Here is a 15,894-nt window from a genome sequence, read left to right on the forward strand (position 1 = left end):
GGCAAGTAGGTTAGGCAATGGTGAAATGGTTAGGCAAGCCTTCCTTGAGAGGTTCTTCTACGTGTCCTTGGTGAGAAGAATCTGTCAGTACCTGCTATGGACCTCTGTCTGTATGGGCATGTAGGGTAGAGTAATACAGTGCTTCAGAGAGATGTAGCCTGTCTGCATGTGTTCTGACAGCAGTCAGAAAGTTTTAGGTCAGTAAGTTCGGCACTCTACAAATGCAATCAGGCTTCTTTTGGAGACTGTATACTTGCTAGCTGTGCGTCTCTCTTTGGCAAGGTGCTCCGATTGTTAGAGGAAGTCTTCAGACATTAAATCTGGTTTGGCCATTTGATCCAACAAGCATTAAAAAAATCAAAATATATACTTGAAGCTTCTGAGCAACAGCTAGCACAAGATATTAGATTTTCAAACAGTTTGTGAGGATTATTCTGCTTATTGCCAGTGAAATTCTCATTTAAGGAACAACTGTTAGGAAAAGATAAAGAACGAAAAACCATCAGTCAAGAGGAGAGTGACCTTGTTCCAGGGTGGAATCAAAACAATGCCCTGGGGAATTATGTAGGCATTGTTTCAGGACTTAGTTCATCAATGTTTGTAGGTAAAATTAATTGAGATACAATGTCAGCCAAGCATGCCTGAGCTTGCTAATCGGATAAGGATATTCCAATCATATGACATCAGTAAGAAACTGGTGAACATATGCCATGTTATCTGTATGGCAAGATAGAAGGAAAGCTCCAAACTATACAGAGCTGGCAAGCTCATTCCCAGGTTGTCAGAAAATCCTGTTATCCCTGTTGCAGAATTCCATAGATAGGACCAGATGATAGGAAGAAATGGTGCTACTGAACAGCTGATCCCACAGAGAGGCTACTTCTAAGCTTCCTGTAACCAGAAATCCTGTTCTTGCAGGGCTGCAGCTACAGGCACCTCTCGTGGCTTTTACTACAGTCCATATTTTTGTCTGTTCTCATTATTCAGATGTAGAACACAAGAACCATGCCCTATCAGAACATCTGTGCAGCCAAAGACTTTCATACTCAGCAGGTAGCTAATGGACTGCAAAACCCTTTCCCCAGCCCCATTAAGAGCGCTTGTTTATGTCTGGCCTTGTGCAAGAATAAAGTATTGCTTTGCTCTCTGGCCGTGCTTTTGTGGTGGAGTACTTGACACTTGGACACCTATGAAGGAAATTTCATCACTGTCACTGCTATTTACTGACACCTTTGTAGTGGCTCCCAGTAGAGCAGCAGAGGCCTGAGAGGAGATTGGAAAGGAGCTGTGTTTTCCTCTTTGGCCTTATCTCCTGTGAAGTGAGAAGTGGAGAGGTGTCCCCTTGGTGTCTGTCTCTGTGCCAGGGAGCTCTACAGCCTGCAGACTTGTTGCTCCATTATCCCTCAAAGTGAAAATTCACTCACAAGCGCTCATCAGGCTGCGGTATCCTTTTCTGCTGTTGCTCTAGTAATCCAGGACACTTTTGGCTAAGCAAGCAACACCACAGATGTGTACTGCTTTAACAGCACTTTATAGGACCTATTTCTAGCCTATACCTACAGCCTACCTATTCATTATGGCAGGGCATTATGCAGTGGGACACTGCCACACTACTAAGGCTTGCTTTTTGTGCCCCGAGGGAAATCTGTTCTCCCCACTCCTGCCCTTTCCACATATTGCAAGAGGCTGGTGTTGTGTGGGTGCCTTCCTCTTCATATGACCTCAGTCCAGGTGCCTGGAGGCAGGGGGGCACCCAAAAAGGGAAGGCTTATGTGGCTTCCCCTTCTCTAGGGAAGCTGGGCAGCACCAGGAGTATGTGAGTGCGGCTGCCAACAGCTGTCGGAAGTCTCAGAAGTGCACTCTATATTGATTTATTATTTCTTCTTTGCTAATTATTTCCTAAGATGAGGGGGGGGGTAAGGAAAGCAAAAGAGTGTGAGGGCAGCAGCAGAGTGTGCTTGCTGGCAGGGCACAGCAAAGGCACTTGAACTGGCTCTAGCACACGCAGAACAGCAGGAGGTCTGGGAGATGGAGCCGGACTGTTTCTGTTCTGACAAAAGAAGCCAACATCGGCATAAATGTGTTTTTATTGAGCCTGTTCAAAGGGATCTGCAAAGCAGCAGGCACAGAAAATGCTGCATGCATGTGCTGGAAAATACACGGGATGAGCACTGTGCAGGTTGTGAAGGAAAAGTACCCACAAGTTGAGAAGAGCCAGAGCAGATGGGGCCTTGTACCAACAAAATCCAGCTCCCGTTGCATGTATATCCTGAATAACATGTGTGAATGATGTGCTCATATGTGGGCTTGCTCACTGCCCTGGTACTGCTGACAGGGCTAGCTGGCCCCCTTGTCCTCCCCCTCAATCTTAGGAAGAGGGACACTGGTCTCCTTTCCAGAGGCATAAGGAATGGGAAGCAGGAGAGTAGTAAGAAGCAGCTGTTGCTTTTGGTGGGATGTCAGCATGGGGGTGTTTGTGCCTGTTCCTGACATCAGTGAAGGATTTAACTGGAAAAGCTACTTTTTTTTGCCATTCGTTCTTGAAACCAGCCAGGAAAGTGTCCCTTGCTCTCCTGCCCCCTAACCAGAGCTGAAGCAATCAGCTGAGGTGCTACACTCTCTGCTGCTTTCTTTCTCCTAATAAGACAGTGATAGCCTGACATTATTATCAGTGTTTCTTATTTTTCACTTTCTCTTTGAAAAACTGCTCTGAGGAGCTGTTGGCTGTCTGTAATTGACTGCTCATGCTCTGATGGAGGATGGGTTGCAGCATGAATGTCAGCAGCAGCTTGGAGGCAGTCTGGGGAGATGCCACCTTATTACTGCAGTGAATGCTCTTCCAGAGACAACAGGCACGCGAAAGCAAAGCAGAAGTGAACCAGCTTGGATAAAATCAGAAATAACACCCTTGCATCTGCCCAACCCTCACCTGAAAGCAAAACAACCTTGCACTGAGCCCTTTCTGAGGCGTGAAAGGAGGTAATTTTTGTTGCTGTCATTATTGCGTTTCTTAGAAGGAAAGGCTAATAACATAGCTGAGTAAACACATGAAAATTGGCCTGTGAGATTTCTGACCCAACACCGGAGACTAAGCGGTGTGAAAGTCCCTGAGCTGTGTGTGCTTGTCCAAAGTGTACTGATCTTCCTTGGCTCCAGCGGTACATATGCCCAAGATTTTACTTAATGAAGAGTGTTATTTCCCACCACCACCACAGCGGTAGCTATCCCCACCTGAAATAGCATCCCTTGTCAATAGAGATTTCAGCTTCAGTTCCTCTTTGGAGCACCTCTGGTTACTCAATGGTGTTACAGTGGAGATCATTGCCCTGTTCTTCCCATAATAATGGCTGGCTGTTCACTTTACCTGCTCCTCTTTATCCTCCACAAAAACTGCCTCAGGTTCAATGCTCCTAATTTTGTGTATTCATTTGCACGTCATTTTCAGTGGAGCACAAACAAAAGGATAGTGCAAGTGGTGACAAGGGACTTCTTCAGCTGGAAACTCTCACTACCCTCTTCTACATCTAGGAAACCTACATGACAGCTACCTTGCTGTCAGACCTCAGAACAGTAACTGCAAAATAGTAACTGGACCCTTGAAAGTGTCTCTTGTATGGTGATTCACCAAGTTTCAGACATGCATGGTTCTTTCCCACCCACAAAAGCTGCCTTAAAATCCCACGGGCAGAGTAAGTAGGGAGTCAAACCTTTGAGAGTAGTTTTCTTCAGAAGAGTCATTTGGAATCGGTGGCTGTTTGTTTGCTCGGGAGGGTTAGTTTCCTGGCATGGAGTACTCCCAAGTATTTGTGGAGACTATTGCATTTAAGTGAAAGTGTGTAGCACTGATTGATTCAAGACAGCAGCAAGGGCGATGGCAAAGGGTTGTACTTAAAATGACTTCCGGACTTCCCAAAGATGTCTCCCAGCCTTGCTGAAGCTCTGCTGACAGAGTTGGCTGCAAAACAATTGAAACACAACAAGGGTTTCTCCAGTCTAACAACAAATAGACAGTGTGTGTTGTGAATAACACACCTTCTCTCCATTCCCCCCCTTCCTTTCTTATATAAGCTGGGACCAACCTCCAGGGCAAGAAGCAAGGAAAACATTGGGTGCTGCATTAAGGTGCCATACAGTCTTGGCAGTCTATTTATGACCTCATGTTCCTTCAGGTGTAGGAAGGCTGGGAGGGCATGTTTAGACTGGTAGCTCTCAAGTGCAGGAAGAGCCTAGCAGAAACATGAGGGAGAGGCTCATTGTTTTCTTTCTTGTTTTTTAAATTCTTATTATTTACGTATTTTACCTCAAAAGGAACGACGAGCAGGAATATCTGTGAAGAGCTGTGTTGATTATCTCACCTTGCTGGCATGTTTGTGTATGTTTGTGTCTGCATTTGTGTGAGCCTTGCACAGCCTAAATTGTCTGACTCTTCTCCATATATATCAAGATCCTGTTTATGAGGAGGGTGCCGGTATTTGAGCCTTTTCATCTTGAGGAAGCAGTTTGCTGTCTGGTACTAAAATAACCGCTGCAGGAATCAGTCTGTATTTTTAGGTTACAGGATGAATCAAGGCCTGGCCTTACACATTCCTACAGCTTCTAAACTTCCTATTGCACCACAAAGCCTTGCTAAGGTGCTGGGACCAAAGGCTTTTAAAGCTAAACACCAGACAAAGTGCTGCAAGGAGGCTGGGTCTGCTCCATTCGAACAGTCTTTTATTTCCTTGTACAGCAGCAGCTATCATCAGGAATTAGCACAGTATTTGGCAGAGTTTACGGGCTGTCTGTGCATACTCTGCAGCAATCTAGCAAGTCTTTGCAAAGACCGCCTTGGTTAGGGGCCCAGGTAGAGGAGCCCATTCTGTTCATCTGTATGTCCCGCTGATAGTGTACTGACATCAGCTTGATGATGTAAAAGCCCCATAGGCTGCTCTGGGTAAAGGAGAAGAAGGAAAGGGATGCCACAAATACCGTGATATTCAAGCTCAAGTAAGCAGGGTTTCAGTGTCATTCAGAAACAAAGTCAAGTTCAGCCTGGGTGCTGTTCAAACATCCTATATGGGACGAGGCTGGCTATGAGGCTAAAGCCAGCCCCATTCATGAGGGTCCCTATGCTGTCTGGACCAGGAGCAAGCAAGATCAGTTCGTCTTGTGGTCCATGGTCTCTTCCACTTCCAGAATGGCTGCAGTGAGAAAAGCAGGAGGAGATAAGAGTGAAAGGAGAGGGAATGGAAACCCCAAAAAAGAGCTCACTGTCCTGTCCACAGTCTCTAGAAGCTTGTCTCCTCTTCCAAATAGGGGCTAACTGCTTAAGCCTAGCTGAGTGTTCAAGCAGCTGAGAAGCTCTTGCTGGCTGAAAGCAGGTACAGAACAGCCTCTGGCTTGACCAACAGCACGTACCTAGTCAGGAAAGCATTACAGCGCTTGTTTAGTGCTTGAATTGTTGAAATCCAGAGAGGTGAAGCTTTGCCAATCTGAACCTAGAGGTAGGGAGGAAAATGCAGAAACCAATAAGCAATAGCAGGAACAGAACCCAGGTCTCCTGAATCAACACCAACAGCCTGCTCCACCATAAGCTCCTCAGGGCAACTGCTCATTACAGATTATAAAAGGGCCTATTGTGGTGGGCCCTGGACTCTATACAGTGTTCCAGTGTGGATCATACATTGAAATAAGTAGATGAAGCTGCTGTCACGGCTGTCTGTTTCTGGACCATCACTTCTTGACAGAGTTTTTTTACAGAAGGGTTCAGAAGCCTGTTTATCCTGTCAATCCACTGGCTGTGTCAACAAGAGAAAGTTAAGTAATTTCTGTTTTGAGTGATTCAGCATTCTTTTCCCAGCAAGAAAGGGAAAGGCTGAAATTCCTGTTGATAATGTTGTGAAAAGCGGAGTTGGATGGTCAGGTTTCTCATATTCAACTGTTCGTAAGGTATCAAGGACTGTTCTTAAGCATTTGTTAACCTAATTGTCTCAGTAGGTATGTAAGTCATACATCAGAGACAGATGCTTCTGCTATACGCATATGGTACTGCTAATTTCGCTCTAGGAAATTTTTGGAAAAAAGTAGTTAGTAATTAGATGAGGTCACAATTACCTCCCCCTGCTTTCCATGTCCTACTTCTTCCAAACTTTTTCTAGGAGAACATGAAAGGAAGAACATACTTTTCTAGAGAACCATTTAATAAGGCTTTTAATTAAACATCATCCGGACATCAGTGAAGCACAAGAATTCAGTCAAGACATTTAATGTGTTAACAGTTCACATGCGGTAGCATCAAATGTCCTAGTTATGTAGTCACAGCAAGTTTTAAATGTGGTGCCACGGGGCTCTGGGCACTGCATGGGAATGGGTGATGTTGTCCTGGTCACATTCCTTTGGTAAAATAAAGATAAGTAAAACGACTTTGACTTTGACCAGGTATTCTTCAGTACCAAGCACTCTCGAGCGTGAAGCCTTTTCCAGAGCACCACAACACTTTGAAAAGCAGCTTTGCCAAGGCAGCATTGCAGGCTCCCGCCTTGATTGTCTCTTAATAATTTCCATATAAAACATGTGAGTTTACAGGAAAAGAACCCAAGTAGCCTGTTTTTTTTCTATCTACCATCCTTGCAAAAGTCACCCCAACTTTCTCCATTCCTGGTACTGTCACCAGCAATAAAAGGCTCTGCAGGCCACATGGATACTCGATTTTAATAAATGAAGCAGTGCTGGGGAATGCTGCCAGACCCTGGCGCTCACATGTCTGTGCTGTTAATTGTTCGAAAGGTCCCTGGCATGGCTGAGCCTGGTACCAGCTAATACTCTCCCAAAACAATTCCTGGCACAGCGCTGAAGCCAGCGCCGGTTCCCAGGAGGTGGGTTGGATGTGACCCTGCTGTTCTGGAGACAAGGATAGTTCAATAGCACGGAGGTAGTCTTTTCTGTGCCAGTTGGCCTTAGGGCCCCCACACAGTCCTGGACACATTTAGCTTATTAGTACAGATGTAGCCATTATGTCTTCAGGAACAGCCCTGCAATTCTGAGGCTCATTTAAAAAAAAATACATATGATAGAAAACCACACACAACAAAGCCCACATCTGATTTAATGTCAGTAGTATTTTACCCTTGTTAAAACTGACTGCAGTCAGAAAGGCATGTATGCAAACATGGCAACTCTATACAACACATCTCCCCGTGGGTCTTCTGAGTTACATCTCTTTGCTTTGTTCATTAAAATGAATGTTTATTACACTTTGGTCCTGTTAACAATGCATAGACGTTGCATCATATCCTAAGTCACTATGAAAGGATTCCACTGTTTAAAGACTTAAAGGGGTACATACAGGCTCAGTTACACTTGTCCGGGTGAAAAAGAAGGGATATTAATTATAAAGTAAACTTTACACTTGCATATGGGGCTTCCCTTGAAGCATTTCTCAAAGGAAGATAAATATTAACTCCCTTCATGGAGAGGCTGGGAACAGACACACAAAGAGCCTAAGTGACTTGGCTAAAGACCTGGTAGCATATCAAAAGTCAACAGCAAGCCTCAAGGCTTCACCTGTCCTCTGTGCTGATGGCCTCACAGCGATAGGACAGCTTCTGCAGAAGCACCTAAGGATGGATGAACCTGTTGGAATAAAACAAGAACAAAACTTTTGCCTTGGGCTTGAGCAGAACAGAAACATTTTCGAGACTTAAAAACCATTATTAAACTTTTTGGTTTTTTCCTTTTTATGAAATTTTCTCACGCTTCTGCACTTCCTGATTTAGGGTTGGACAGGAACCAGAAAATAAATACTGAAATACCATGAGAAAGGTTATTCTTGTGGTATTTTCACCCAGACTGAAAGTGTGGTGCGCTCATGAGAAAGCATGTCCTAGAAAAATTTCCACAGCAGAGGTTCACATCAATTCAAGCAAGTACCAGACGGTCTGTGAACTTCTGACTCCCTGTAGGTTCCTACATGCTTTTATATTTAAGAGAAAAAGAGACAGACCTCAATATCGTTAGTGCTGGATATGAGCTAATCTCCTGGGAGGCAGGAATGCCTCTGGGCAGGTGCAAATCAAGAGCAGTGCTCTTGGTTTCATGGCACAGCTAAGACCCCACTGACCCTTCCTGCCCGCTCTCTGTCCCTCCCTGTGGGGCACAGTGTGGGTGTTTGGGGGTGTTTTCAGCCCTTCTTCATTCCTCATGGTGCCTGGAAAGAGCCATGCTGAGCATCGCCAAAGAGCCAGCTGTAGGGGGAGGAGGCTTTGGGAGGATAAAGGGCCCTGGGAATCTGGCATCATTTTTAATATGCTTGGTACCAGGCCTTGTAAAATGTTTATACAGCAGAATAATACAGGTGAAATGGCTATACTTGCCTCTGACTGCCAGTAGCCTCTCATGCTGTGTTTATTGGTTGGAGCTTTTCACAATCATGTAACACTGATTTGACTCTACTTGCACTGAAATTGCTGCCTTGAATTTGTCTAGTGCTGATTCCACTAAAACTGGCACCTCTGATGTTTAAAGATTCCCCAGCACCCCAAAGTTAAACCCCCCAACTCTGTAAAGTGAATGGCTGATCTTCTGTGAGCATGCTTATTGTTTTCCTTCCAAACATGCTTGAACAGGGAATTGGAGTGACCATGTGCACACCCAAGTGTGTCAGTGCGGAAGACTGGAGGGTGAGAGCGGAGGGTGGCTCACTGTGGTGCTGCACACATATACCAGGGTTCCTGCTGGTCCATGTAAGCTGGACCCTCCACTTAGCCTTCCAGCATGCCACAGGACTGATGGGTTTCATGCTACTGAGGATAAGCATGTTGCAAATTATTAACACTAAGCACCAAAATTCATCAACTCCATGCCTGGGTTTCTGCTGCCTTTGCTGCTTAGAGAAGCTGTTATCATGGTTAGAAGCATGACAGACATCTAAATCCCAGAAAGCCTGACCTCCGGCATGGAGTTGTGTCCCTGAGATATAAAACAAGGGAAGTGGAGTTGTGTCCCTGAGATATAAAACAAGGGAAATCAGTGTTGGAGAATGTTCTTTAAATTCCCTCTGCTAATCCACGCACAGAAATGGGCACTCCTGGATGGATGTGTGCAGATGACTGACAGGGTTGATTTTGGATGAGTGAGTTTTTTTTGAACAAGAGCTGTCTCTAAGGATTCTCTTTAAGGACACTACGTGGTGGGCTCAGGTTAGACTTCTGTGTCTTACCTAGCTAAAATGTGACCTGAGCAGGACATTTGTGTCCTTCAGATGAGCTTGAGAGGAAATGTGACCAAAGGAAGGGATGAAGCTCATCCTGCTGACTCCATGTGCATCCCCTAAGCTACAGAATTGGAGGTAGGGAGGAATCTGAACCCTATTGGCAAAGTCAGCACCAGCTAAGGACAAAGAAGAGAGAAGTTCACGGGGAAGTGAGACACTAACAGAGAAGTAAGCCTGTTTGGCAGAGCAGGCGTTATTCAGACTGCGAATTTCAAGGGTCACAGGTTTTATCAATGTCAGATTAATACATGCACCCACTAAGTGTCCCCCAGTGACTCGGTTTCTCTTCTGTGCTTCTCTTACCCTGATGTTAGCCTGGGGGACAAATTCCTTGCCAGCCTGGCAGAGGTGATTGTGAGTCCAGGAGCCGACCCTCCCTACTCCGGGAGGGCAGCTCCTTGATCCCCATGCCCTCCCAGCTCAGGAAATGGAGCTGCTCCTAACATAAGCTACTGCTCAGCAGGGAAACATGGCCTCTTAACATTAATTATCGTGCATCAGACTGTTCTTAAATAAAACATCTGCTGGCAGGAGCAGCCCTTTAAATCAGCGGAAAGGGTTTCTGAAGGCAAAATTTGTAGCTCAGCCTGACTATCCAAGCAAAGGAGAAATGTGGGGAAAGAGTCTTCCTTGCTCTTCTGACTGATCTTCAGTTCAGATGTGTGAGTGACATTAGTCTCTCTTCCTGGGCAAAGCAGGAGAGCCAATGGGCAATGAAGGGCATAATGCTGGCAGAGCTTAGAGGAAGTAGAAGCAGGAAGACCCTCACCTCTCGCTGGAATAGCTCAGTTTTGCCAGGTGGATATTAATTATCAAGCAGTATATGGAAAGTAAGTGTCTGTCTTGGGGGAAGAGCATCAGAAGAGGCAGCAGAAGTCAACAGCATATTAAAATGCCTGCAGGGCTGGTGTGGATCGGGGAACTAATGTACTTGCACCTTGTAGATCCCAATCATCATCCTCTGCAGCCTGAGCTAAGTACACAGACCTCAAAGATTAATTCATGACATTTATCCCCTTCTCCCCTGACCTCTTTGAGTCACAACCTCCCACCACAGCTCTATGGAGAGGGCCAGATCCTTGGCCAGCTTGAACTGGTGTCAGTTGATCTGCCACACTGATTTAGACCCCGATCAGAGCTGTGTCAGCATGTGTGCAGTGTGCATGGGCAGGCACACAGGTCCAAGGTGCAGCAGCTCTGCCGTCTGTCTCCCTTCTCTCTGGAAAATTAGAAATAAATCACAGCTCTTCTTTGCTCCCTTGTTTCACGGCTGAATCTCATCTGTGGCTCTCTGGGGGCAATGAAAGAATTGGCAGAAGAGATGCTTCAACTTCCTGAAAGGTCAGATAACTGGGACCCCCTTCTTCTCTAATGGACTGCAAGCCATGCTGTTAGACTTTAAACTCTCCATAACTTTGCAGCTCAAGGGATTACAAATTATGTCTATTTACTTTCAAGTCATGAAAACCAGTTCCTTTAAAAGAACCGCCGAGGTCCTGGGAACCTGGAAAGGAGCTCCCAGGCACATGGTAACTGTCCATTCAGAGCCCAGCGAGGCCAGCACAGCCCAAAGCTGCACAGGCTTTACAAAAGGGGATGGTGGAGAGCTTACAAGTGAAGAGGGAGGAGGGGAAGAGAAAACTGCCATTTTAGATCACTGAGGCCTGGACTGTTATTAAAGCTGTTCTTGCCCTGGGTTGACAATTTCCATGACTGTTTTGTCCCAGAGCTCAAAGGAAACCTCATGCTGCTCTCCCTTGCTGATAGAAACCAGGAATGAATACTTAACTGGCAATGAGACAAATGAAGATTTTGCATTAGAGAGGGGCCTTTGGGAGAACCCCATCCTCATGGAAAGGACTCACCTCCTTGACCTGCCGTGTTACTCTCTTGGTGCATCGTCTTCAGAGAAGGGGATATGACAAAGTCTGAGCAACCTTATGTGCCTGAAAAGGCAGGGTTTTTTTCACTCTTTAGCAAGGACATGAATGAAATTGCACTGGTTGTTTGCACTCCTTAACGTAGAATAGCTGCCCAGCAAGGAGCTTCATCTCCTCTTCACCATGCTATAAATTCTGGTGCCACTGTGGAAGACAGGGAGGGGTGCATGGGAAAAGGTTGGGCTGGCAGAGGAAAAATTAGGGAGTGGGAGCAGGGTTGTCTCTGCTTTCACTTTAGATATCTTAATTGAGGAAATACCAGACTCAATTCACTGACACATCCTCAAGAGGGAGGGTGTCAGTGAATGGAAAATATTTGAGAAAAAGCAGTTTGACTTCCTGGAGGGAAAAAAAAGAAAGCAAGATCAATCATTCAATCAATCGGTTGATCTACCTATCCATGTGTCTATCTATCCATCTGTCTACCTAGCCTGAAATAGCAACTTACAACTTACTGTTTTGAAATACAAAACCATACCAAAAAAGTTATGGCAATTGCAAAAGGTAGTTTATATTCTGAAATACATGCATGCTACATCTACCTCTGCTTTCAATTATGTTTATACAGAACTAGCAATTTTAATAGCTGTGTACTAGTAAACTTGTTTCTCTATACCGCACACACGTACCCAGACAACCCATAGGTATAAAATACATTACACATTATATGTGTCAAAATGATATTTATAAGATAAATTGCATTTATGATGCGCTTCTGACCACCTCAGCTGTGCTCTGCCTGCTGATGCATTCCTAATGGAACTGCTTGTAGCCATCAAAAAGTCTGATCATTTTCAAAGAGCCACCATTACTTTTTGCAAATCAACTTGTCCGAATAGATCCTTCTGTCCTTGTTTCCACCTATAGCACTTTTTCCATTCTGAATTGTAGGATGAAGGAAAATCATTCCTGGATAAGCCATAAGCTTAAGGTCTGAAACTGTTAAGTAATAGGACCATTCCTATTTCAATGTTTTAGGTCAAGGGAATTCTTAAGCAGCATTTTTAAGTGTTCTGCATCTGCTTCAAAATTAAGAGAAAAATCATCATTATGTGAGGATGCCTTGGAAAGCTTGCTTTTATTTGAAAACAACATACTGTAGTAATTTTTATTTCCTCCTGTTCATGAAGATAGACAACCTAGACACCACAAGTGTGGTTTTCTAGAGCTCAGGTAGAGTCATTAAAACCTTTTTAAAGGATTTAAAATTACCTTTGTGAATAAAATGTAGTTTGAAAAGTTGTTTCCTCAAAAATGTCTCCTGCTTCCATGTCTATATACAGCTATCATCAAGGGTTTGCGAATGAAATAAATGCTCATTTTGTCTATGCTCATCATCAGAAAATCACCCCAGCTAAGCAACTGCTTTTTTTATCCTTCCCATATGTGGTCATTTTGTTCTGTCTCTGAGTACTTGAGAAATGAAAACTTGTGGCCTTCAGTAAAATTTAAGGAATGTCCTCCATAGATTTAGAGGAAACTGGTTTGGAAAAAGTTCAGACACTGTTGTTTTGAGCGCGGGTCAGAGGTGAGTTTTTGATTAGCTGCCACAGCACTAAACTGTGGTTGGCTCCACCATTTTCCTTGTTGTCATGTCCTGGGAGCTCCCTTTAGGATAGCAGCAGTTTTCTTTTTCTGTGATTCTGGATTGTCCTCACTGTTGGTTGGTGTTGGCTCCTCTGCCAGGAGAAACTACCAAGGTGCTAAGGTTCAAACGTTGCCCTTTGCAGTGAGTTGTAAGAGCACCATATCTGAAATGCTGTCACTTCCTCTACTTTCAGATGAGCATCTTGCACACAAGTTAGAAGGTGGATTAAGTTATCAGCAGTTGTGATTAATGATGCCAGTAATATGAGCCCTAAGTATTCATAAATCTTGGTTCAGCTTCCCTCCCTCTCATCCTGACTGGTGCAGCTGCATTAAAAATCATAATGCGCAATAAGAAAACATTAAAGCACTGGGATTCCTCTTACTTGCTTCGGGTCCTTGAGCCTTAATTGATTCACTGTAATTGATTCACTGGTATAGCTATTTCACTGAGGGACACAGAGAGTTTGAGCTCTGTATTCCACCATAAAGGCTAAATGTCTCTTTCTTCCTTGCCTGAATTCAGCGAATATTCCTTAATCACAATTGATCCAGGTGCTCTGGATTCCAGAAAAGAGCCAAATATTGCTGGCAAAAAAACAACACCCAAACAACCAACCAAACAGAAAAAGACTAAAAAAAATTTGGCAATTTTGCTGCTTCCAAATGAAGAGAAAACAAGAGAAGAAACTGAATACAGTAGGAAAAACCAGGAGGGAATAAACAGAAAAATGTTGCACTGAATAACATTTTCCCTTTTAGTTTAAATGGGATTTTCTTTTTAGCCTCTTCTAAGGACTTCTTCTGGGCATAATTCTCTCCAATAGCCCTACTAGTGATGTTGTGTTTTTACCGTAATTTGTTAGTCAAGCATGAACCAGGATCTCTGTGGGTTCCCATTCCCAGCCCTTTTGAAGGCTAAATAGTTCCATTCTCTGCCCTCATCTGCTGCCACAGGAGAAGAAAAGAAAAAATGTAGGAAATTTGGATCCGTCTAAGCCTGGCTTGGAAATCTTGCCTTGGGTGATGAAGCCGGACTGTGTCATTCCAGCTGACATTTGCATTTAGCATAGTTAGAGTTAAATGCCAATATCTGGCATTTGTACACTGCAATTAGCAGTATCATTTGTTCTCATCCGAGCAGTCTGAGGGGGTTTTGTTTTGTTTTTGTGAATGACTTGTTGGGATACTTTTCTACTGCAAATTTTAGAGAAAAAATAAATCTGTTTTTATAATGAAAATGCTTTTTTTGTTGTTGTTGTTGTTATTATTCTTCTGAACAGCTATAAGCCATGGTGCAGAAAACAGGGATGTTTTTAACAACGCTGTGAAGTTTCTTAATGGTAACTCTGTTTGCCTTTTTTTCCTAAATGCTTGCAGCGGAGTTAGTAAGTTGAGGTCTCACTTAGGCACTTCTAAGTCTTGGTCTTGCTCTGGGCACAATGCGGGTATATCTGGGAAGTCAGGGGAGCTCTGGGTATATCCTGTCTGCCTGCTCACTGAAGGATCCAGTCTAAATTTGTCTTGGAGTCACCAGCCTTGTTCTTGCTTGTGTTGTTCAGCTACTCAGAACAGAAATAAGGCATTGGGCACCATGATGCTTTGACCCTGCTTCAAAGCCTCTGCTGTAGAGCCCCATGCAAAAGCCAAGTGCTGAAAAATCACCAGACTGCAGGCAGGAGATGATTCCTGAGGTTGTTTCAGCTCAGGAGGCTGTGGCAGTTCCAGCAAGTCTGCTCTGAATGTTTTTTCTGCTCTTTGCATTTTGGGGCCTTGGGCACTGTACCTGTGTTAAGCGAGAGCTCTGTGTTTCGCATGTTTTGAGTCCTCCAGAGGCTAAGGTACAATGGGTCTTTTGGGAGGTGCAGAACATAACAAACCTCAGTGGCTTGTGAGCACAGCTGCCTCTGAAGACACTTGGAGCATGTACACATGAAGAGCAATGTCAGCCAGGGCCAACATGGAACAGTCAGGGGAGTACTTTAAAAAGACTTTAAGTAGGAGACATGGAGGGCTGTTAACACTCAGGGCCACATCCTGACCATCCCACTGAGCGCGTGTGCAGCCCAGCCGGAGCCGTGTTGCCTGGCGGGGCTCCACAATAATCATGTCCAAGGATGGCTGTCCTGCCTGGGTGGCAGCAGGGGCGTACAGGGCTCTGCAGGCAGCGCATAGCAGAGAGGTTACCAAGATTTTGAAGCTGTTGGCCACAGGGCTAACACGCGTGCTGGCTGATGCACAGCTTCAAAGGAGATTTGGGGGTCTCTGCCTGCCCTGGCTGCAGCTTGGGCTGTTTTGTGTCACACGTTCCTGGTGCTGAGCTGGCCTGGGGCCATGGGTGGAGCAGGTCCATCCCTGGAACATCCCAATAGCCACAGCAGTAGTGACCGATCATTCATGTATCCCTCTGCTGACCTCCAAGAGGAACAGTGGATGCTTAGCCCATCCTAGGGAAACCAAGCCCCCTGAGCCTTGCTGGTACACCCTGCAGCCCCTCCATAAGCATGCCCAATGGGACAGACCCCTATGAGAATGTTACAGCCCAGAGTGTGGTGTTCAGCAGTGGCTTCATTTCTAATCACCTGGCTCTCTTGAAACATGCCACCCCTTACCCTTGCTTCTTTCTCCCCTCTGCTCACACACCTTGGCCTGGGGACACATGGCTGGGACTCCTTGAGGTACCTTCCCAGTAAGCGTTTCTCTTTCTCCCCTCTGCTGATGCCCACCCCTGCTTCTCGCACACACACTTCCTTGCGTAAGAAACACAAACCTAAAATGCAATACATGAATTAAGTTAATTATCCAATTAATTGTAGATACAACACATCTGCCATTGTTTCATGGGCTCGTCTCAAAATTTAAAACACATTTAAGGAAAAAAAAGGCAAAAGCAAATACAAAAAAAGATCTCTCTGCCAGGGCAAATCCTCAGCATGCTATGAACAAATAAAACATCTGTTTAAAGTAAATTGGGACTGGGGAGGATGGACTGAAGACAATAACAAGAGCAAGAAATAATAATGACAAGGCAAAATCCCAAAGAATTACACTCCCACTTTGAGCCAGGGGCAGCTCTCTTGTTGCTGTGCAAGGCTCTTTAATAGAAGCTGTGAGCAA

This window comes from Pezoporus occidentalis, unplaced genomic scaffold, assembly GCF_034315485.1.
Source record: "Pezoporus occidentalis ecotype Australia unplaced genomic scaffold, CSIRO_AGI_Poc_V1 ctg7, whole genome shotgun sequence".
NCBI lineage: Eukaryota > Metazoa > Chordata > Aves > Psittaciformes > Psittacidae > Pezoporus > Pezoporus occidentalis.